Source organism: Equus caballus, chromosome 3, assembly GCF_041296265.1.
Source record: "Equus caballus isolate H_3958 breed thoroughbred chromosome 3, TB-T2T, whole genome shotgun sequence".
Lineage (NCBI taxonomy): Eukaryota > Metazoa > Chordata > Mammalia > Perissodactyla > Equidae > Equus > Equus caballus.
In genome coordinates this window covers 82,403,980-82,428,432 of record NC_091686.1, presented here as the reverse complement: position 1 = coordinate 82,428,432, position 24,453 = coordinate 82,403,980, and the positions used below count along the sequence as shown (strand labels likewise).

The following is a 24,453-nucleotide window of genomic DNA, read 5'->3' as shown; positions in this document are numbered from 1 at the left end:
CTGTATGCTTATGAATAAAGAGAATAAAGGAGGGGGGCCTGCCTTTTTATAACTGCAGCTAGAGGTTAGGCACATAGCAGAATTCAGGAGCTCATTTTCATGTCTGTTGCTCCCACTGATGTCTCTGCAATTTCTTTCTGCATGTCTTATTCTATCTTTCCAGTACCCAGTTCTTTTATTATGGCGGAAAAACAACTAATAGGGTAAAACTCAGAGCAAATAGTACTGCCTAAAAATAAAAATATCTTTTGGAGAAAAGAAAAACATGCCTTCACGTTTGCCTCTGCACTGTGGGTTTGCTGCTTGTTATTTCCTTGTGTCTTTTATCGCCCCTTTACAGCTTGAAAAGGGTCTACTCCCTTCCCGTCTGTTCACCACGTTAATTGGTCTGAGCAGGAAGAAGTTTCTTCAATATAGATCTTCTTCCTGCCTTTGGTTTTAAGTCCATTACATACCCCAGCAGCTTTATTGTTTAACTTCTTAATCTTCCTCTTATCAGTATATATTGGGACACGTCCTTGGTGCCCCTGAGGAGGTTAGGCATGGAGACTGAAATGATCCTTGGCTCCTTTTATAAAAAGCATGCTTAGCTTTTTCTGTATATAATTAACCTTGGGTGATAATCTGGCCTTTTCTGGTTGAATAGCAGGTATATTTCAATTGTTCCATTAAAAAAGATGTTCTGAGCACTGCCATCTGTCTGTGCCGGCCTGGGTGAGAGACAGAGGCAGAAGGCATTGTTCCTGTAATTGGGAGCGTAGAATCCACTTGAAAAGCAGTGGCGTGTTGGAAAAGATTAGACTCTAAATCAGAAGATCTGATTCTGCAGGTAACTTGCTTTATGGCCTGGCTTCAGCTTCTTTTTCTATAAAATGGATGGATTGAATTGGATCAATGATTTTCAAACAGTGTCTTTTAAAGATTTTTGACATTTAGGACCTGTCTACCTTAGAGGGCTGGGCAGGTAGGCCTCTGTCTCCCCAGGCCTCTTCCAGATGCTCCAATCGCTCACTTTTATATATTGTCTCCATATAAAATTTCAAATAAAAGTTTCCAGAGCTAAAAGTATTTGAAAGCATGTGGACCCAATAAGTCCTAACATCTTTTCCAATTTTGATTTTCTGTGAGCCTAAGACTTTGCAATAAAATATGAGAACATAGTATGTGCTAGTTGTGTGACAGAATTCTGTATCAGTCATTCAACAAACATTCACTAAATTCCTTGCAGGTTGCGGAATATCATAGCTACTGAACATCATAGCTATCTTCGGTTAGGTACTCTGTGGATTCAGATCAAAATGTATGTGAAATTTAATATGGTTGGTAGTTCTAGAAAATATAGAAGAGTAGAAAAAAAGAAAAAAACTGCTGACAGATCCTCCACTTAAAGACAATCACTCTCTCTCTCTTTTTGTTTTTTTGTTTTTGGTGAGGAAGATTGGTCCTGAGCTAACATCCATTGCCAATCTTCCTCTTTTTGCTTGAGGAAGATTGTCCCTGAGCTAACATCCATGCCAGTCTTCCTCTATTTTGTATATGGGACACTGCCACAGCATGGCTTGATGAATGGTGTGTAGGTCTGTCCCCAGGATCTGAACCAGTGAATCCAGGGCTGCTGAAGCAGAGAGTGCAACTTAACCACTAAGCCATTGGGCCAGCCCCTAAAGACAATCATTCTTACACTTCTGATTTATTTTCCTTCAAGGTTGTTTTCCCGTATCTCATGATATTTTAACATAGCTTTGAATATATATACACACACAGTTTTATATCCTGGCTTTTTATTTGATCTTAGAACATGGATGTTTTCCTTAGTGCTATAAGGACAAAGACCAGTGGATGTTGTCTAACAAGGCATAATCAACACGTAGCACAGAGCCTGGCCAATAGTTGGTGCTCAACAGAGATTAACTAATCAGATTATTAGTTAAATGAGTACTATGCAAATGTAAAAATTTTACATTCTGCCTGTTCTGTGATATTAAAACTCCCACTGCCCATCTTCTAAAGCTGAACGTATGAACGTATTAGGATCCTGTGGCTCCACTCCTAAGTGAATACCCAACAGAAATGCACACGTACATTCAGCAAAAGACATCTTCTAGAATGTTATAGGAACAATACTGATAATAGCCCCAAACTAGAAACTGCCAAGATGCCTATCAACATGTGTTGAGATAAATATGTGGATTCACACGAGGAATACAAAACAGCAATGATGATGAACAATCCACAACCAGACACAAAACCAGACACAGAAGAATGCATGGCCCACGATTCCACTGAAAAGTACAGGAAAAATCCATCTGTGCTGTTAGAAGGCAGGGGAGGGAGCATTGGAGGGACTTCTGGGTGCTGGTACTGTTTGATTCTTGACCTGGGTGCTGGTTACGTGGTTGTATCAGTTTGCAGAAATTTGTTAAGCTGTACAATTAAGATATGTGCACTTTCTGTGTGTGTATTACACTTGCATAACATTTTTGAAAGAACTTCTGTAGTTTTCTAAATTATAGGTGATTCTCAATATAGTAGTAAAGAGCTATTAAGTTAAGGATTTGATTGTATTTCACTTAAAAAAGGAGAACTGAATCTCTTATGCATCTATTTATTAAGGTACCCCTTGGATGTATTCCAGTGTCACTGAATACTTCCCTGTTACAGCACTTACCACACTAGGCTGTAATTGTCTATTTTTCTTTTCCCCACACCAGACCATAAGTTTCCTGGGGGCAGGAACACTGTCTTTCTTGGTCAGAATTACATCCTCAGCAGGTAGTGTGTACTCAAGTCCTTGTTGAATGAATGAATGAGAGCTTCACTCGGGGAAGATGTGTGATAGGGGCATTGTCCTGGCTCCCGGTGGTCGTTCTGGTGTTTTATTTATGATGTTCTGCCAAGTTGATGCCTTCTCCTGAGTTTGCACACATTTTATACAGGAGAAAACTGCAGATAAAGGAATATACTGTAAATCACATTAAAAATAGTGCTATAAGAACTGCAGGCAGAATCATATCAGACCAAGACTCTACCCCATCCTTTGATAATCTTTTATCTCTTGAATTGGATTATCTACTAATTATCTATAACTGAATTATATAATCTGCCTTTATATTGGTAATTTATAATTAGTATGGTCTCTATATCGCTTAATTTAAAACCTACATTAAAATATATAGGAAAAGAAAAATATATTCTATATACACATGCAAAAAACAATTGGTGAATGGTGATGTGGTATGCTGAGATTATAAGACCGACGGAGGCATCTCATAAGCCCCCACATAAGCTACAGAAACACCAACAGCAGCAAATATAACTACATTGTATAGTAAGATGGTAAAGTGCCAAATTGTCCACTACAAATAATATATAATGGAGTGCTAATTATGTGCTATATGAATTTGGTGCGAGAAGAGCTAGAAGAAGGAATGGAAATGGCTAATAAGTAAATAAACAATAAAAAATATTCAAAATCATTAGTAGATAAATAACTGCAAATTAAAACAGTGTGAACATTTTCACCTACTAATCAGCAGTTGGTTTGTGTGGATAAATCATGATATGGTATAGAAAAATACAGTCTTTCTTAACAATTGGCATCTTTTTGGAGTAAAATTTTCCAGTGTGTCACAAGTATTAAAATCTGGCTATTCTTTGACTCAGCAATTTAGTTTTTCAGACTTTACGTTCAAGCAGCTATAAAATTGATCCTACGATGATTAATTCATTGAAGAGCATTTATTGAGTATATACTATGCATCATAAAGAAATACGTATTTGCAAAAAATATTAGTGAGTAATGGTATTTATTGCAGTTATGATAACTTATAAACCAACCTGACTCTCCAACAGTAGCGCCATATATAATCCCTCCTTCTTGCCCTTTACCTCATTCCCATTCCTGTCCCCACCGCCATACCCAGGCAACCACTAATCTACTTTCTGTTGCAATAGATTAGTTTACATTTTCTAGAGTTTTATATAATGGGATCATAAGGTATATTTGTTCTCCTTTTTGTTTTCTTTAACTCAGCATAATTATTTTGAATAACTCAGATTCATTTGTTATAGCATGTATCGATGGTTCATTTCTTTTCAGTGTTAAGTAGTATTCCATTGTATGGATATATCCAGGTTTGTTTATCCACTCACCTGTTAATGGATATTTGCGTTGTTTTCCTTTTGGAGCTGCTATGAATGAACATTCTAGTGTAAGTCTTTTATTTCTCTCGGGTATGTTTTCATTTCGCTTGGAATTTCCTCGGGGTGAAATGGCTGGTCATATGGTAGATATATACTTAACTTTTTAAGAAACTTCCAAAGTGTTTTCCAAAGTTGCATTTCCACTAGCAGTATGTGAGTTCCAGTTCTTCCACATACTTGCCAACAATTGTGTGTTCAGTCTTTTTAATTTTAGCTGATGTAATAGACGTGTAATGGTATCTCACTGTGACTTAAAATATACATTTCTCTCATAACTAATTTTGTTGAGGATCTTTTCATGTACTTAGTTACCATTCGTATATCTACTTTGGTGAAATGTTTGTTCAATTCTTTTCCCATTTTTTAATTGGGTGATTGATTTTTTCGTATTATTTAGTTACAAGAATTTTTAATATATTTTAGATACAAGTCCTTATCAGATATATGATTTGGACATATTTTCTCCCAACCTATGACTTACTTTATTCTCGTAACAGTGTATTTCGAAGAATAATTTTTAATTTTGATGAAATCCAGTTTATCAATTTGTTCTTTTATAGATCATGCTTTTAGTTTTGTGTCTAAGACATCTTTACCTAATTCAAGTTCTCAAAAGTTTTTTCCTATGCTTTCTTCTAGATGTTTTATAGTTCTAGGTTTTATAGTTAGTTCCTGGTTCCATTGTGAGTTCGTTTTTATATATGGTGCAAGATGTGGAACAAAATTCTTTTTTTGTTTGCATATGAATATCTAATTTTTCTAGCACCATTTGTTGAAGACTAATATTTCTTCACTAAATTGCCTTTATACCTTTGTCAAAAATCAGTTGTCAATATGTACATGGGCTGGACTCTCTATTCTATCTTTTTATCTTCTTGTTTATCTTTTATCTATTTATCTTTATGCCAATACCACACTATCTTGATTACTATACCTTTATAAGTCTTCAAATCAAGCAGGATCATTTCTCCAATTTTGTACATCTTTTAAAAAATTGTTTTGACAACTCTAGATCCTTTGAAATTCCATATGAATTTTACAGTCAGTCAATTTCAACAAAAAAGCCTGCTGAGAATTTGATTGGGATCATGTTGAATCTATAGGTCAATTTGAGGAAGAACTGACAACAGTACTGAGTCTTTCAATCTGTGAATATAATATCTCTTATCAATGTTTTATAGTTTTTCAGTGTATAGGTCTTTCATATCTTTTGTCAGATTTACCCTAAGTGTGTTACATTTTATAAATGATATTGTTTTCAACTTCCAGTTGTTTGTCATTGTTACATAGAAATACAGTTGATTTTTATATATTGATCTTGTATTCTGCAGTCTCATTTACTAGCTTATTTGTAGATTCCATAATTTTTTATGTTTTATTGGGATATAATTCACATACTGTAAAGTTCACTCTTTTAAAGTATACAATTCAATGTTTTTTAGTACAAAGCATCACACAACCATCACCATCTAATTTCAGAACATTTTCATCACCCAAAACACACATCAATACCCATTATCAATTACTCCCCATTCTTCCCCTCCCAATAGCCCCTGGCAATCACTGATCTGTTTCCTGTCCCTATAGTTTTGTCTTTTCCAGAATGTCACATAAATGGGATCATACAATATGTGGCCTTTTGTCATTGGCTTCTTTCACTTATGAAAACATAATGTTTTCAAGGTTCATCCATGTTGTAGCGTGAATAAGTACTTCATTCCTTTTTATGACTGAATAGTATTACATTGTATGGATATATACCACATTTTGTTCATTTATTCATCAGTTGATGGACATCTGGATTGTTTCTACTTTTAAACTATTATCCATGACTCTGCTGTCAACATTTGTATACAAGTTTTTGTGTGGTGATTCCATCAATTTTAAACTCAGTTTGTTACAATATAAATATTGTTTTTGTCAAAAAGGGAAAATAGTGGGGAAAAAAAGCTTAGAGAAGAAGTGATCATGGTGAGATAGTATTGTCACTGAAGATTTAATAGAGGAAGTGGGACTAGAAATGGGCCTTATAGGATGGGTCAGGTTAGGTAAAAACATGAAGTTGGGAGGAGGGCCGTGAGGTTGTTTCAGATGAGAGGAGAGCATGAGGGAAGGAAAAGCACAATGACTGGAGCCAAGGTGTGGTGCTAGAAAGTGGTCAAAAATAAATATTATGAACAGATCAAGAGCAAATGATGAAGTGTCTTAAACACCAAGCAGAGGTGTATGGACGTGATAAGCCAGGCACTAGGAAGCACTATAGGTCTTTAATCCAATGAGTAATATAATAAATATGATGTTTAGGGATATGTTTCTATAGCAGTAAATAGGAAGTATTAAAAGGTAGAGAGTTTGTGAGAGGAATACCAGCAAGGAGGCAATTGCAACATATTAATAAGGTGACTAGTGAAAGTGGAAAGAAAGGAATAAATACAAGTAACAGTGCCTTAAGTATGGAAGATGTACAGTCCCAACAACATGTTTTGTAGAAATAGAAAAATTCATTCTGAAATTCATGTGGAATCTGAAGAGACTCAGAAGGGCCAAAACAATCTTGAAAAAGAACAAAGTTGGAAATCTCACACTTCCTGATTTCAAAACTTATCACAAAATTACAGTCATCAAAATAGTGTTGCATAAAGACAAACATATAGACCAATGGGATAGAATAGAGGGCCCAGAAATAAACTCTCAAGTGTATGGTCAAATGATTTTTAACATGGGTACCAAGACCATTCGATGGGGAAAGGACAGTCTTTTCAACAAATGATTTTGGGAAAACTGGATATCCACATGCAAAGAAATGAAGATGGACATCACCTCACACCATATATAAAAATTAGGGGCCGGCCCTGTGGAGTAGTGGTTAAGCTCAGTGCACTCTGCTTCAGTGGCCTGGGTTCACAGGTTCAGATCCCAGGCACAGACCTACACCACTTGTTAGCCATGCTGTGGCAGCGACCCACATATATAGTGGAGGAAGATTGCAACAGATTTTAGCTCAGGGCTAATCTTCCTCAGCAAAAAAATAAATAAAAAATTAGCTCAATATGGATCAAAGACTTAAATTTAAGTGCTAAAACTATAAAACTCTTAGAAGAAAACATAGGAAAAAAGTTTCATGACATTGGATTTGGCAGTGATTTATTAGTATGACACCAAAGGCATAGGCAACAAAAGAAAAAATAGATAAATGAGACTTCATCAAAAGTAAAAACTTTTGTGCAGCAAAGGATACTATTGAGTGAAAAAATAACCAACAGAAGGAGAGAAAATATTTTGCAAGTTATCTACCTGGTAAGTACTTGATATCCAGAATATGCTAAAAACAACAACAACAACAACAAAAAACTCCTACAACTCAACAACAACAAAAATCTGATTAAAAAGTGGGCAAAGGACTTAAGTAGACATTTCTCCAAAGAAGATATACAGATGGCCAATAAGCACATGAAAAGATGCCCAGCATCACTAAATCATTAGGGAAGTACAAATCAAAACCACAATTAGATACTACTTCACACCAATTACAATGGCTGTTATCCAAAAAAAAACCCAAAATAAGAAATGTTGGTGTGGACGTGCGAAAGTTGGAACCCTTGTGCATTGCTGGAGGCAATGTAAAATGATGCAACTGCTGTGGAAAATGGTATGGCGATTCATCAAAAATAAAGTGGAATTACTATATGATTCAGCAGTTCCACTTCTGGATGTATACCCAAAAGAAACGAAAGCAAGGACACAAACAGATACTTCTACAGCCATGTTCATAGCGGCGTTTTTCACGGTAGCCAAAAGGTGGAAGCAACCCAATTGCCCATTGACAGACGAATGGATAAACAAAGTGTGGTATATACATACAATGGTATATTATTTAGTCTTTAAAAGGAGGGAAATTCTGACACATGCTACAGCATGGATGAACTTTGAAAACATGCTAAGTGAAAGAAGCCATCAAAAAAGGACAAATATTGTATGATTCCACTTACATCATGTATCTAGAGAAGTCAAATTGATAAAGACAGAAAGTAGAGTGGTGGTTGCCAGGCCTCGGGGAAGGAGGGAATAAGGAGTTATTGTTCAATGGGTATGGAGTTTTAGTTTGGGATAATGAAAAAGTTCTGGAGATGGGTGGTTGTGATGGTTGCACAATAATATGAATGTACTTAATGCCACCAAACTGTACACTTAGAAAGGGTTAAAATTGTAATTATTATTATTATATTTTGGTGAGGAAGATTGGCCCTGAGCTAACACCTGTGCCAATCTTCCTCTATTTTGTATGTGGAATGCCACCACAGCGTGGCTTGATGAGCAGTGTGTAGGTCCACACCCAGGATCTGAACCCGTGAACCCTGGGCCACTGAAGTGGAGTGCATGAACTTAACCACTACACCACGGGGCTGGCCCCTAAAATTGCAAATTTTATCTTGTGTATATTTTACCACAATAAAAAAAGTAGATGTGCAATAAATGTTTGTTGAATGAATAAATGGTTAAAAAGTCAATAGAATTTGATAGAGTGAGGGCAAGGTAGGGGCAAAGGTGACTGTAAGATTTAAAGTCCTAGTGGTACCACTGACGGAAATTGGGAAATAGTAGAGATGTTGATTGCTTTGCTTTCATATGACATAATTATACATGAGGTGACCAAAGTGGAAACATTTTGGTAGACAGTTAGAACTGAGGTGGAAGATTAAGGCTGAAAATATAGACTTGGAAATTACCATAGCGGCTCTATTAAAGCCAAGAGAGCTCTTTGGTTTTCTCCCAACACTAACAGGGACTTAAGCACATGTTGCCCTCTGCTCCACCCTCCAGTCTTATTCCTCAAGGAGAGTCCTGTGTTTAAGGGCATGTTTTCTTTTTGGTTTTTTTTTTTAAGATTTTATTTTCCTTTGTCTCCCCAAAGCCTCCCAGTAAATAGTTGTGTATTTTTAGTTGTGGGTCCTTCTGGTTGTGGTATGTGGGATGCCGCCTCAGCATGGCCTGACTAGGGGTGCCATGTCCAAGCCCAGGATTTGAACCAGTGAAACCCTGAGCCACCAAAGCGGAGCAAGCGAACCTAACCACTGGGCCACACGCCGGCCCCTAAGGGCATGTTTTCACTAATTCATTGACATGTGAATACTTAGCAAATTGACTTTTAAGGTGACTGCAAACTGTGGATTTTAAAATAATTAAAATGCCTCACCCTGTTTTCATTTGATAGATAAAAATGCAAGATTATGCGCTTGAAGAGATACAATGGGAGTAGGGGAAGAAATTGTAAAAGCTCTTCTTAACTCATATCTGACCAGAGACCGTAAAGCAATAAATCTTGCGGTATTTGTCAAGTCAAGGCTTTCATCAACAACAGATAAGACATCAAAAGCTCGAGCCACCTGATTTGCATAAGCCACTAAAGGATTCTGTTTAGGAACAATGAAATATTATAGAACTTAGAAACTTGCATTTTGTAAGATGTGTCTGAAAAGATTATTTTGAAGCTTATTTTTATTTCCTTGGAGGAACAGAAGTAGATTAGCATGTTTTGTCGTGCTACTGACTCATTAAATACCAGCTCACACCTCTGTCAGTAAAGCTAAGTTCTTTGAGAAACGGAATTGCTCTTTTTGAACAAAGGTATCAGACAAACCACTTGTCTGGAACCACAGTCACACAACTGCACAGTCTCTCTGGATAGTGACAGCAAAATGCTCACTGAAGGTCATACTTCAAGTGCTCAGTGGAGAAAGGAGTCTTGTTCAGATAAGTCTATTCAACTACTCCCACACCCACAAGTGCTAATCATTGACAGTATATTAAGCTTTTAAAACAAAGGTCTAAGTAACCATAAAGGAAAAGACTGATAGATTTGACCATATAAAACTTGACCGTATTATAAAACTTTTATGCTACAGAAGACGCCATGAGAAAAGTTTAAAGGCAAACAGAAAAGCATTTGACAAGTGGTTTATATCCTAAATCTGTAAAGAGTGCATAACGTTAAGACTGTTTTCTCTACCCATTAGAGAGAGAGGGAGAGAGAGACAATATGTTGCTGGTGAAGCCGGAGGGAAATCTCACGCATTGCTGGTGGAAATAGGAATTGCTCTAACCCTTTTGGAAAGTAACGTAGCAATGTATGTTAAAATTTAAGTGCACACCGACCCAGCAATCCCACTCTTTGGAATTTATTTTCTAGAAATAAAAGCTTCAGTACCTGAACATACAGGAACCAAAATATTTACTTTGGCATTGCTTGTAGTGGTGTAAAAGAAAAAACTGAAACAACCTGAATGTGCATTAATGGGAGCAAAGGTTGAATCAGTTATGCCACAGCTATTAGAAAGAATGAGTAAACAAGTCTAGGACCTGGAGGAATATGAGGTATTATATATAATGTATTTATGATGTATGATGAAATGAAAAAGCAAATTGCAGAATAATTTGTAGAATATAATTACTTTTTAAAAAGAAAATAAGCCATTAGCCTTTAATACCTTTGTATGAATAAGTAAATAATTTAAAGAGAGCCAGGCAGGACCCAATGATGAACATGATTAATCTAGATTTTTGCACCTAAGGTTGATTTATTTGCACATAAGCTGCTATAAAAAAATAGTAAGAAAACTGGACCTTAGCTGCGAAGAATTGGATTAATTATACTTTTTTTCATGATTCACTGTCTTGTCAGTAAATACAGCTTCACCTCATCACTTTTTTGGGTGGCTGCCTAGTAGTTGATTGTATGACTATAAAGTAATATGTTTAATCAATTGCCTGTTGCCAAACATTTTAGATGGTTTCAAAATTTTTAGTTTTATGAATAATGCTATGTGGCCATTTTTATGTGCTTTCCAAGTTATTTTCTTAGCATAAGTTCCTAGAACTGAAATTGCTAGGTTAAAAGATATTTGTGTCTGTACATCTGTATGTATATAGATAGATTGATGTATAAATATAGATGTATAAATTTTTAGATAGAGATATCTTTTAACCCAGCAATATATATTACATTATATATATTATACATAATATATAATGTTCTAGTCATCTAGTACTATATAACAAACTACCCCAGAACTCTCTATATCTATATATGTGTATATATATGAATATAGATATCTTTTAACCCAGCTGTAGGTATATAGTGTTCTGGTTATCCAGTGCTACATGTCAAACTACCCCAAAACTTAGTACTCCAAACAACAACATTTAACTTACCCGTGAATCTGAGTTTGGTCAAGGCTCAGTTAGGGCTGCTTATTTCTGTTCCGTTTGACATTGGCTGGGGAGGCTGGAATCTTTTGAAGGCTCTCATTCACATGGGTGGTGCCAGGGCTGGGAAGAGTCAAACAGCCGGGGCCTGGAGCAGCCAGGACTCCTCTGGCATCTTTCTTCATCTTTATGTGGTCTCTTTATACCTATACCAGGCACTGTGGTAAACTGACATCACCGGTTCATCCCTCACCATGGCCTTGTGAGATGGGTGTCATCATGCTCAATTTACAGATGTGGAAATTGGCCTTTAATGTAAAACATCAACATCTACATCAAAGAATGATAAAGAAAGCCATCAGAACCTCCCTCTTCCTCAAGTTTAGCTAAAATCTAAATGCACTTAAGCAGGACTTTACCTGGAGCAAATTCAGGTCATCTTTGCACCTAAAAACAAAAAGTGTCTAAATCTAGAAATAGGATGAGTATTGTCAGGTTAAATCGACCATTGTGAAAACAGTCAGCCACCATCCGAGTCAGTTAGCATTCAGCTTTAGGGAATCATGGACCCCAACCCAGCCCCTGCCCCAGTCTCCTATGTGTTAAGAACACCAGACAAGATAAAAAGCTTTATCTTGTAATTCCCGCAAAACTTATAGACTTCTGGAATATAGACGCTTTAAAAAGGACAGATGGACATCTGCACATCTGCTCTGCTGATGTTTCTGTGTGAAATAAATTAAATGAAAGTCATGAGAAATTATTAAACCTGTGACTCTTATTGCAGAACTTTTTAAAAGCAATTAAATTCCAATTAAAGCAATTAATTTCATCACTGTTTTATTATTCATCCATCTGACATGATCCTGGCAAAGACTAAGCTCTGAGAATACAGAGGTATGAGGCTTAGTATTCATTTATTAAATTTGTATGCCCTTCCTCATACCAAAAGGTATATGAAATGGTTTGTAATAAATGACATCATTCAAGAAGTGGGGAAGGTTGACAAGGGCACAGACGATAAATACCCTGATAGAGATATGCCAAAGATCTGCATAGCACATGGTGGTTGAGGAGGTGAGAGCACCCATCATAGACCGGGGTGCGGAACTGGGGCACCCCGGAGATTCCTGAGAGGAATAAATAAGCTACACAAAAACCATCAGCGTGATTTTGCTCAGTATGTGTGTTTTACATTTTCCTCTGTTTGCCTCTTTCCTTGCTACCTTGGTCCTAGGAGACCAACCACAATTTAAAGCAGTGTGTAGGTGTCTGGCCTCAGTCACAGACTTGCTCCTCCATTTAGCCAGCTACATGCCGGATCTTTAAAAAGAAGATTCTTAAGATTCTTCTTCTCCTTCAGCCCATTTCTCTTTGTCTCAGAAACTTATTCATATGTTGCACCCCAAGGTTTCCATGAGTGCAGCTGTGATTAAATATGTGTGCATATCCACCATGGTTTGAGAGACATCCTGCTGCAATGTCAGCATGATGGAATGGCCTGCATCATGGCAGCTGCAATGGATGAAAGCAGTAAAGGACCTCAGATCTTCCAGTCAGCTGTTCACCCTACAAGTCAAAGTCCATGTTAGAGTAGTTGCCGTTTTCTTCCAGGTATCTGGTTGACATATGGAAAAGGGCAGACCATAACCCAAAGTGCTCATGAAATTTTCCTACCTTCAGTGGGTCTTCTCTCCAACGTGAATACTCATTTAAAGGGCTTTTTGTGTTTCCTGGGTCCATTAACCCCCATTTTTAACCTGGGTGGATTTCTATCCATTGCAACCAAAGGGCCTTGACTGAAACAAACACTCAAAGCACAAGTTTTATTCATCTTTTTATCTGCCCAGCAAGCCAATGGCTTAATCCTCCATGGTAAATTTCTATTTCTGAAATTCCATTTAATCGAGTCTTAGAGAAGACATTTTCTCTGCTTGGCTCAGTTAATATTAAGCCACTGAAGGAATGAGTGAATAAAAAGTAACCACGGTGAATTATCCCTCTGATTCCTCTGCCCTGAATTTCATTGAGGAACTTTTATTTCCAATTGAAAACTAGCATTTCTCTTATTCACTCAGTAAGTGAATATATAACTAGCAGCTGCTGTGTTCCAGGCATGGTTTATAGATGCTGGGAATGTAAAGATAAATAAGACATGGACCTTGTTCTCCAGGAGCCCACAGTTTAGTGGGGGAGACTGACAAATAAACCAGTGGTTACAATATAGCAAATGCAATTTAGGGGGAACCCTGGGAGCTATGAAAACACACCGGTGCACCTGATCAGCCTTTGAGAGAGCTCTGGGACGCGGTCAAGGAAGGCTTCTTGCAGGTCCTGACACCTGATGTGCATCTTGAAAGATGAGTAGGAGTTAGCCAGAGGAAGAAGCTGAAGAAGGTGTGCCAGGTGCGTGGCCTCACATGGCAAAAGTAGGAAAGTGAAAGAGAGTCCAGTTCTTTCATGCCAAATTATAAAGTTTTTATATAAAGTTTAGTTCTCAGAAATTATCTTTCAGAATAAAGAGATTTGCCTTAAATTCAGTCTCTAAACACCTTTTATATTACAGGGCACTATCTCAATTATTTTGAACCAAAAAGAATTGTTTAAGAAAGACATAGCAGCCTGGAGCTACCTCTGTCACTGCTGGTTTGTATACTTATAGAGGTCATTTGAGAAAAGAAGCAAAGAAATTCAATATAGATTTAGTAAGTATTGGGGGGTGGGTGGGAAATGACTTCACAATTGCAAGTCTTGGGTATCATTGCAAATAAGCCTTTTAAAGATCACTTTAAAATGAAATACAATTAGTGGTTACTTTGTGGAGGTCATGAGTATACACCCACAGGATGAACGGAAAAATAAAACTCTTCTTATTTTAGGCAAATGGCTATTTGTGGGTTGAGATACAGTTTCCAGTGATAGCATCGTGTCCAGATGAAAAAAATATTTCCAGTTTCAAGATAGTAGAGTAAAGCCATGTTCACTTCCTTCTCCTAAATAATAAAGAGAAAAGAAACAGAAATGCAGACTTCGTCTTTGATCACGCTAAGGGATGTGTGTAACCCTGAACTAGAATTTATGAAGACTGAGAAGTGCTGGAGGAATGGTAAGAGAGCAGAAAGGTCAAACCTAAGTTCCCGCAATACAGGCACCCAAAGAACCCCTGCAAGGCTCAGAAATAAAGGCACCAGGGACCACAGGAGACCGGGACCGGGTGGGAGGCCCCGAATAGGGATTTTAGGAGAAAGCCTGTCCACGGAGCAGTTGCACCCCATTTCACCCAGACAGGTAACAAGCCTCCCCCACCCCCAAATAAAATCAGAATTTCATTCTCTGGAGGAAACAAACCAGAGGACCACCAGACTCTGAGATAGCAGGCACAGAGGAGGCGGGAGTGAGCAGCCCTAGTTTGTACACTTGTCTGTGAATACCAGCAGCCTGGATATGCCAGAGAAGAGGTTGGAGGATCCACCGCTAGAGAAAATGAACCACCGGAGAAAAACCCGGAGGTACTGACCCTTGAGATTCCCCAATTTGGAGATCACTCTCATGTCCTCCAGGATCTATTTCCCCTTTTATCCTTTTTACTAATGGAACGCCCTCAATTTTTGGCAAGGAACGTGGCTGCCTAGACAGAGACCACATTTCCCAGGCTCCCCTGCATGGAGCTGTGACCACTGACTAAATTCTTAAAAGCCGTGTGAGCAGTTTCTACTTCACTCCAACAAAAGAAACTTGCTTGTCCCTCCCTTTCTCTCTGTCCCTTCAAGGGCAGGATGTAGATATGGTGCTGATGAGGCAAGGGCAAGACCATCGGGGAGGATGGAGCAGCAAATATAAAGAAGAGAGGGAGCAGCAGCATCCGCTTGTCCGGCACCACCCGTCAACGGTGGAATGTCAAAAGGGAAAGAAATGAACTCCTAACTTGTTTGAGCCGCTGTATTTGGGAGCCTCTGCGTTGTAGAAAGAAACTGTAGAAACTTAGCCTGGAACCTAACTGGTAAACCATGTATATATTTTTTTAAAAAAATAAAAACTTGGTTTTTTTGCCCAAATACTCTGTAGTGAAGCCTACCCGTTCATACCGTGTACTGGCTTCAAAACAGCTTTTTAGTGCTTCATTATTAAATATGAAGGGACAGCGAGGGATCACTAGACGCTTGATTAAAGCTTCCAACATGAAAGGCAGCAACCCGAGTGAAGAAACAGGAAAAGGGAGCTCAGAGGACTCAGAAGCAATGCAGGGAGCAGAAGAAAACTTCAAAGAAAATGTAGTTAAGTTCTCAGAGAGATAAGAGAAAGATACTGCATTAAAAAAGTGTAGGATGCTGTTCTAAAATGTGAGAGTTGAATAATACAGTATTTCCACATTAATATATTATTTAATTAAGTATATAGGCATAATTAAATTAATATAATATTTTAAATTAACATAATATTTTAAGAACATATTTGACTATATTTCAACTAAATGCCTAAAACATTATATATGTAAATTGACCAAAAAATCTAGAGCCCAGGGCAGGAGGATGGTCTTACTGGGAAAATGGGAAAGGCCTGAGATTCAGGACCCCGTTATATTTGATATGTTCTGAAAACTTTAGAATGTTCTGAAGGCGGGAGCATAGGGTGTGAAAGAGAGAATAGCACTGGCTCCCATCAAAATTCATAGCATGATGGTTCCCCGAAACTAGGAAGGAGGTTCATATACTGGCCACGATGTTATAGGCCTGACAATGATTCCCAGATTTCTGACATGAGCGCCTGAGTAGCTAATGGTGCTATTTCCTGAAATGATCATAAGAAGTTATGTGTTTAATAAAGACTATGCTTGGTTCAGTTTTAGACATACTGAGTTTGAGTTGTCTATGGGACATCCCAGTAGAGGTCCAGTCTACAGATCTGAAAAATCAAAAGCTTTTACTAGCTTTTGACATTTTTGTTTTATCCACCTTTGACAGAACTGAAATTCAGTGTACCTATACTGGTTGCTAAAATTCTGAAGTATTGTGTACTCATAAATGATCCCTTCTCCCAAACCCCCAACGCCTCCCCTGCCCCAACACCGTAGCTGTCCTAACCCTTGCTTGAAACCCCCACAACACCCCACAGTCCACTAATCAGGTTAACTCGTGGCCCAGAAGTGGGCCTCCAGGACCCTGTCCCAGCCCTGTAGCTGTCCTGTCTGCTCTGATTGTTAAAGTTTTTAATTTAACTCTGGCTTACAGCTCACGAAGGCTGAACACACGTCCGCGTGCTTAGTCTGTGTCATCACCTTCCACAAATCTGCTCCCCAAATCCGGTAGCACTCCGCTCTAAGTCCCCTCTGCTTCCAGCAGTCTGAACTACTCACTACTGACTCCCTACGTTTCTCACCTTCCTTTCTTTGTGCTTGTTATTCAGGAAGACTTTTCCTGATTTCTGAACATCCTATGTTTTATTCATCCTTCAAGGCTGGTTCATTTTCCCTTTTTACCAGAAAGACTTCCTCATCTAGAAATGGTAGTTCCCTCTTTGAAATGATGATCCCCTCCTCGAAACAGCCATCCCTTCTCATGGCACCTATCACTTCCTATCTTATATTAGGGTATCTTAGTACTTTCTATAAAATTTTTTTCATAGTGGATAGGCAATAAATAATCGTTGAAGAAATGAGACTGTGAATCTAAATGAGAGGACTCTAGCAATTATCATTGGCATATATTTGCTAGCAGTTTAATCATTTCTTTGGAATATCTATGTAGAATAATCTCAGATTCCTCCCAAATCTCCCTGGGTCTGATTCCTATAATACAGTATTTCCTTACATGCCAAAACACAAAATAAGACAAAACCAAAAACAAACAAATGCAGAAATGTTTGCTGATTTCCTGAACTAAAGCTTGTGGTACTTTCCAGTTGTGTCTTGGTCATCTCTCTTTAAGGTAAAATAGGTGATAGTAATTTTCCATTTTCTGTGCTCACTTTAATTTAATTAATCTCTCAGAAATGCTAGAGCAGAGGTTTTCCCTAAGGTATGTTGCACTGTTTGCTCCACTGCAGCAAATCAAGCTCCTATTGTGACACTGGCAGCGGAGGATGAGTCATTGCTTTGGCTGGGACGAAGCATTTCCTGAAGTCGGATAGGAGAGCAGAATACCTAATGCCACCTTGCTACCTGTAATCTCTCTCAAACACTCGCTCTCCTATTGCCCTTCATGGAAGCGAAGTAAAAATCAAACTTCCAGTGTTTGGTTGAGGTAGCAAATAATTTCCACTTAAGGTCATTGGTATATAGACAAATTTTCTTTTCCTAGCATCCATCTAATGGCTTTTGTTCTCTTTTCTTTTAAAGAAGATTCAAGCAAAATACAGGCTATGGTAGGTTTCTCACTGATGCCTCAGTCTCTTTTGCCCAGAAGCAGTGTCTGGCACTTGCCTTAGGTAGATAAGATGGAGAGAAAGGTGGGCAGGAGGATTGTTCAAGGCCTGCAGGGTACATGGCCTGTAACTGCCAGCCCCAACCTCCTGCCTGAGCACCCAGCCAGAGCTGATGCTCTGCAATGCGGTTCTCAGCAAATCTGTATTTTGTCAGATACAGGGGAAATGAAACTTCCTTGAGATGCCATTTTCCTATCCTCTGAAACTAGAAAATGCTGAATGGGACTAAAGTATCTAATCTCTTCCCTCTCATCTCCCTTCCTTTTTCACTGATACCTTTTAATGAAAAGATCTTGTATCTTCACCTGGGCCATGTATGGGCGGTGAATGTAAATGAAGGTAGTTGACGTACAGATAACTTCAGGGTCAGGAAGGAAAGCATGCAGGGCGGTTATGCTGTTTCACACAGTGTTTCTCAGAGCAACTGTCAGGGGCAGAATCCTGAGCTGAATACTCCATTGGCCGTTTTCTCCTTACTGGAATTAGAATTATGTCAAAAGCCAACCCAACGGTACCTGTACCTGAGTCATACTGTAGTTTTTATTATAACGTGCCAAATACCCTACTGAGCTCATCAGGCGAGCCGTGCATCTTCCCATATTGCAGTGTCTTTGACTGGGATAATTTACCAGATGGAAGAATCTCATATGTTTGATTGGGAAACTTTAGGCTTCGGTCAGCCCAGAAGGTAAGTGTGCGTAAAGTGAAGAAAAGGCCCCGGACTTGCCCTCTGAAATTAGGAAATGAAGGTGGGGAAATAGGCAACTGATGTTATCTTAATGACATCAGAGTATGGCCTCCAGCTTCTTGCCTCTATGGCAGCAGTTTTCTACAATGGCGTTGTAGAAGCACTCTGTTATCATTAGTGAAGTACCTAAATTCTCAAAAAAGGGAGAGTGCATTCAGAGTTAGCCCTCTGTAAGTCCTTCTCACTTACCTGCCTTTTAATAAACTTTGCTGAATGTCAGAGAAAGGGATGTATTATTACTAGCGCAGGGGAGTTGCATGTAATCCAAGCTTTGTGCTCTGTGCCCATCATCTGTCATGGGGGTGGTGGGAAAAGTAAGACTAAAAACTACTGTGGCATGAGACCCTTTTGCAAACTGTTTCCTCTCTTTCTGCCTCAGAAGCTAAGAGTTGGGGCCCAGATGTAGTCAGTATCTTTTGAAGCTCTCATTCTCTCTTGCTAGGTCCGTCCTACATGATGAAGCACTATTCTCCTGATAGCCTTCTCTCGCCTGGCTTTATTTCCCGTGTTCTGAGTGATGATAATATATCAGCCACTTTTCCAGCTGTGTGATCTGGCAGTTGTTGAGTTGCAGCTGACAATAGCCCAGAATATAAAGAAAAGCCCATTTTAGCTTTCAGAGTTACATGAGGGATCTCAACTCCTTTCCTCTCTCCCCATAGTTGGAAGCCTTCCAATTAATAACCAGGAGAGGAAAACTCACCCCAGAGTTCTATTGGGAAGAGTGGGAGGGGATTTTGCATGATGTGCTTTATATTTAGAGTATCCACAGTATTTTATCAATATAAATAATGTGGGAGAGTGGATTCTGTGAGGCTGAGGATTCTATATGGTACACCCGCTAAAATAAGTAAGTAAATGAATAAAACATCACATCAGTGCCAGAATGTGGACTTAATCTTTCAGGGAGCAGGGCTGTGGGATCCCACTGAAGAATACTCAGCTTATCGTCCTGAGACAGGTGCTGCCTACAGGCTGAGCACCAGCATGGTTTGTTTCCCACTGAAAAGTCAGGAGCATTGCGGAGGACAGCACACTGCAGTTTGTTTTCAGAGTGCTTCCTTCATTCACTTATTAGAAAATATTTCTTGAAATAACTCGTCCTGAGTCAGGGCTGGCATCTTACTAGGAAAAATGCACATTTGAGGGACCTAGTATTGTTTATCCATGGAAGACTGTGTGTTTTAAACTTTTGGCAATTAATCTGCTCACTTCCAGTGACCTAGAACCACAGCTCAGCCAGGAAGTCTTTATTAAGTGCCTCTGTTCCCACTACAGTTCCTTGGGTCACATAAAGTGTGCAAGGAAGCAGTCTACTTGGAGAGATAACATAAGCATGGATTTTGAAAAATGAAGATGCAATCAAGGCTCAGTTATTTAGAGGCACTAAGTTTCACTAAAATACCGATACCTACCTTGGCAGTCATCTTTCATAGTCTGCTAAAGCCCTCATCTCCACAGAGGCCTCTTGGGATCGTGCTGGAAGGAGGAGGATTCCCCTCGGAATGTGTCTGTCTGCCCTTGACTGCAGAGGCTCACTGCATACTTCAGAGTTTAGTGCCGGTGTTAGGATCTAAGTTGGTTTCCAGCCCTCCAGAAAAAAAGGAGAAGCCCTTATCTCGTGGTTCTTTGAACTCTCATGTTGAATTGTATGTGTGTCTCTTATTGCCTCTGTATCCGATATATTACAAATATTACTTGTTTTTGTATTTCTCTAGAATTGTAGAAAGCTTGAAAGAGGTTTAACATTATTTTCTCGCTATCCAGAATACTACCACATGCCAGTGAGATTTAATATGTTCTGAGATTGGGGTGAAATAGCATAAACCAACCTTATTTACATCTTCTGAGTAAATCTGAATTACTGTGAAAGATATCTGAAGCTCTTTAGCTTTCTTTCTCATTATGTACTTTCCAACATTTTTTTCCTCTTCATTCTCTCTTTTCTCCCACTTTGCTTTCATATTTTCCACTCTTCTTCTTTTCGTCATCTTTTTCTTTTCTTTGTTTTTTTAATATCAATTATTTCTTTATTGAGTTCATAATAGTTTACATCAATGTGAGATTTCAGTTGTACGTTATTTCTTGCCTGTCACCACATAAGTGGTCCCCTTCACCCCCTGTGCCCACTCCCCACCCCCTTCCCCTGGTAACCACTGAACTGTCCATGTACTTGTTTATATTCCACATATGAGTGAAATCATCTGGTGTTTGTCTTTCTCAGACTGGCTTATTTTGCTTAGCATAATTCCCTCTAGGTCCTTCCATGTTGTTGCAAATGGGATGAATGTGTCTTTTTTTCTGGCTGAGTAGTATTCCATTGTATATATATACCCCATTGTCTTTATTCAATCCTCAGTCGATGGGCATTTGTGTTGCTTCCGTGTCTTGGCTATTGTGAATAGTGCTGCAGTGAACATAGGGGTACATATGTTACTTTGGATTGTTGATTTCAAACTGTTTGGGTAGATACCCAATAGTGGGATAGCTGGGTCATATGGTAGTTCTATTTTTAGTTTTTTGAGTACTCTCCATACTGTTTTCCATAGTGGCTGTACCAGTTTGCATTCCCACCAGCAGTGTATGAGGGTTTCCCTTCTCTCCACACCCTCTCCAACATTTGTTATTTTTAGCCTTAGTGATTATAGCCATTTTAACAGGTGTCAGGCGGTATTTTAGTGTAGTTTTGATTTGCATTTCTCTGATGATTAGTGATGTTGAACATCTTTTCATCTGTTATTGGCCATCTGTATACCTTCTTTGGAAAAATTTCTGTTCATCTCCTCTCCCCATTTTTTGATTGGGTTGTTTGTTTTTTTATTGTTCAGTTGTCTGAGTTCCTTATATATTATGGAGATTAACCCCTTGTCAGATATATGATTTGCAAATATTTTCTCCTAATTGATGGGTTATCTCTTTGTTTTGATTCTAGTTTCTTTTGCCTTTCAGAAGCTCTTTAGTCTGATGAATTCCCACTTGTTTATTTTTTCTTTTGTTTCTCTTGTCTGAGAGGACATGGTATTTGAAAAGATCCTTTTTAGTTCGATGTCAAAGGATGTACTACTGATATTATCTTCCAGGTGTTTTACAGTTTCAGGACGTATCTTCAAGCCTTTGATCCATTTTAAGTTTATTTTTGTGTATGGCATGAGATAGTGGTCTACCTTCATTCTTTTGCACATCGCTGTCCAGTTTTCCCAACACCATTTATTGAAGAGACTATCTTTTCTCCACTGTATGTTCTTGGCACCTTTGTCAAAGATTAGCTGTCCGTAGATGTGTGGTTTTATTTCTGGGCTTTCAGTTCTGTTCCATTGATCTGTGTGCCTATTTTTATATCAGTACCATGCCATTTTGATCACTATGGCTTTGTAGTACATTTTGAAGTCAGGGATTGTGATACCTGCAGCTTTGTTCTTTTTTCTCAGGATTGCCTTAGCATTCTGGGTCTTTGCCCCACATGAATTTTAGTGTTCTTTGCTCTATTTCCTTGAAGAATGTCGTTGGGATTCTGTGGAATCTGCATTGAATCTGTGGGTTGCTTTGGGTAGTATGGACATTTTAACTATGTTTATTCTTCCAATCCATGAGCAAGGAATCTCTTTCCATCTGTTTATGTCAATATCAGTTTCTCTCAGTAAGGTCTTATAGTTTTCATTGTATTTCATTTCATTTCACCTCCTTGGTTAAATTTATTCCTAGGTACTTGATTCTTTTAGTTGTGATTGCAAATGGAATTGTATTCTTGAGTTCTCTTTCTCTAAGTTCATTATTGGAGTATTGAAAAGCAACTGATTTTTATAAGTTGATTCTGTACCTTGCAACTTTAGTTGTTAATTATTTCTATTAGTTTTCTGATGGATCTTTTGGGATTTTCTATATATAAGATCATGTCATCTGCAAATAGCAAGAGTTTCACTTCTTCACTCCCTAGTTGGATGCCTTTTATTCCTTTCTCTTGCCTAATTGCTCTGGCCAACACCTCCAGTACTATGTTGAATAAGAGCAGTGAGAGTGGGCATCCTTATTCCTGTTCTCAGGGGCATCATGCTCAGTTTTTGCCCATTGAGTATGATGTTGGCTGTGGGTTTGTCATATATGGCCTTTATTATGTTGAGGTAGTTCCCTTCTATCCCCATTTTGTTCAGAGTTTTTATCATAAATGGCTGTTGGATCTTGTCAAATGCTTTCTCTGCATCTATTGAGATGATCATGTGGTTTTTATTCCTCAATTTGTTGATGTGGTGTATTCAGAATCTCATGTATAAGATAGTCCATTTTCTGATAGCCTCTTATTTCCTTAGTCTAAACCGATTCAGTCTCTTCCCTCTGCCCCTTCTAAGTTATTTTTCTCATGTCTTATTCCATCTTGTGTTGTGAGTTTGTGGTTAAAGTGACAAGATTGTCTTTGTTTTTGGTGTTTTCCTTCCCTTTAGCCTAATGCTATAGTTGAATATTTGCTATCCTATTCTGATTCTAACTGTTTATCTCTTTACTCTGTGTTTGGTGATCCCTTTCTCCCTTTTTTTCTTTATTCAGGTATGAGGGCCTTCTTGAGGATTTCTTGTAGGTGTGTCTCATGGCTAGGAAGTCCTTTAGCTTTTGTTTGTCTGGGAAAGATTTAATTTCTCCCTCATATCTGAAGGATATTTTTGCTGGATAGAGTATTCTTGGCTGAAGATTCTTGTCTGTTAAACTTTTGGATATGTCAGTCCATTCTCTCCTAGCTTTTAAGGTTTCTGCAGAGAAATCTGCTGAAAGTCTGATAGGGGTTCCTTTCTAGGTTATTTTCTTCTGCCTTGCTGCCCTGAGTATTCTTTCTTTGTAATTCATTTTTGCCAGTTTTACTACTATATGCCTTGCAGTAGGTCTTTTTACATTGACAAATCTAGGAGATCTGGAAGCTTCTTCCACACAAAGTTCCCTCTCTTTCCCTAGATTTGGGAAGTTCTCTGCTATTATTTCCTTGAACATGCTTTCTGCTCCATTCTCCTTCTCTTCACCTTCTTGAATATCTATAATTCTTATGTTGCATTTCCTCATTTAGTTGGATATTTCTCGGAGATTTTCTTCATTTCTTTTTAGTCTTAGTTCTCGCTCCTCCTCTGCCTGGAGCATTTCAACATGTGTATCTTTGATTATGCTGATATGTTCCTCTATGATGTCCACTCGAGCATTCAGGGAATCCATATTTTATTTTATCTCTTCCAGTGTGTCTTTCATCTCTAATATTTCTGATTGATTCTTCTTTATAGTTGCAATCTCTTTTGTGAAGTAGCTCCTGAACTTGTTGAATTGTTTCTCTGTATTCTCTTTTACCTCGTTCAGTTTTTTGATGATAGCTATTTTTAATTCCTTGTCGTTTAGCTTATATGTTTCTCTGTCCTCAGGACTGAGTTCTGGGTGTTTGTTGTTTTTTCTCTGGTCTGGAGATTTGTTGTAGTGTCTGATGTTGGAAGGTCAGCTCTTTCTCATTCTGATATTATTTGGTTGCAGTTACAGCCTATTGCCAGTGGGTGGGGGTTGAGAGCCTCGTATTCTCAGCCCTCCACCTTCAGCAGAGATGGTACAGTGTGGGTCAGGAGAGGGGTGCTTTCTCCTGTGTGCAGTCCCTGGTTTCCTGATCAGCTCTCCCTATCTGGTCTCCTGGAGTCTTGGCTTAATGAGGTCACCCTGTGTGAAAGCTTTCGCTCCATTCGAGGGCTTCCCTCTAGGCTGCAAGGGTGCTAGGTAGTCCTGGGTGAACCCCTGGATGCGTGACCCCTCCCCTACTCCTTCCCTCACGGATCCTTCTGCAGCAGTGATCACAGTCTTTAGGGGCGGGAGTGATGCTCTCTCTTACCCCATTCCAGTTCCTCCGAGGGGGGCTCCAGCCTCTG

The 24,453-nt window shown here is 38.6% G+C and overlaps 1 protein-coding gene and 1 long non-coding RNA gene across 19 annotated transcripts in view; one reads left to right on the top strand and one right to left on the bottom strand.

Annotated features, from left to right (window-relative positions):
- The window catches only part of CRACD (capping protein inhibiting regulator of actin dynamics), a 308,131-nt gene that overhangs the window by 162,543 nt on the left and 121,135 nt on the right, over nucleotides 1–24,453 (top strand). The gene's annotated exons all lie outside the window — the stretch shown is intronic.
- LOC111772906 (uncharacterized) lies at nucleotides 1,765–18,235 on the bottom strand. Its single transcript, XR_002807035.2, has 3 exons — nucleotides 18,103–18,235; nucleotides 11,413–11,736; nucleotides 1,765–2,943 (listed from the first exon to the last, which is right to left on the bottom strand). It is a non-coding gene; the product is annotated as an uncharacterized lncRNA (long non-coding RNA).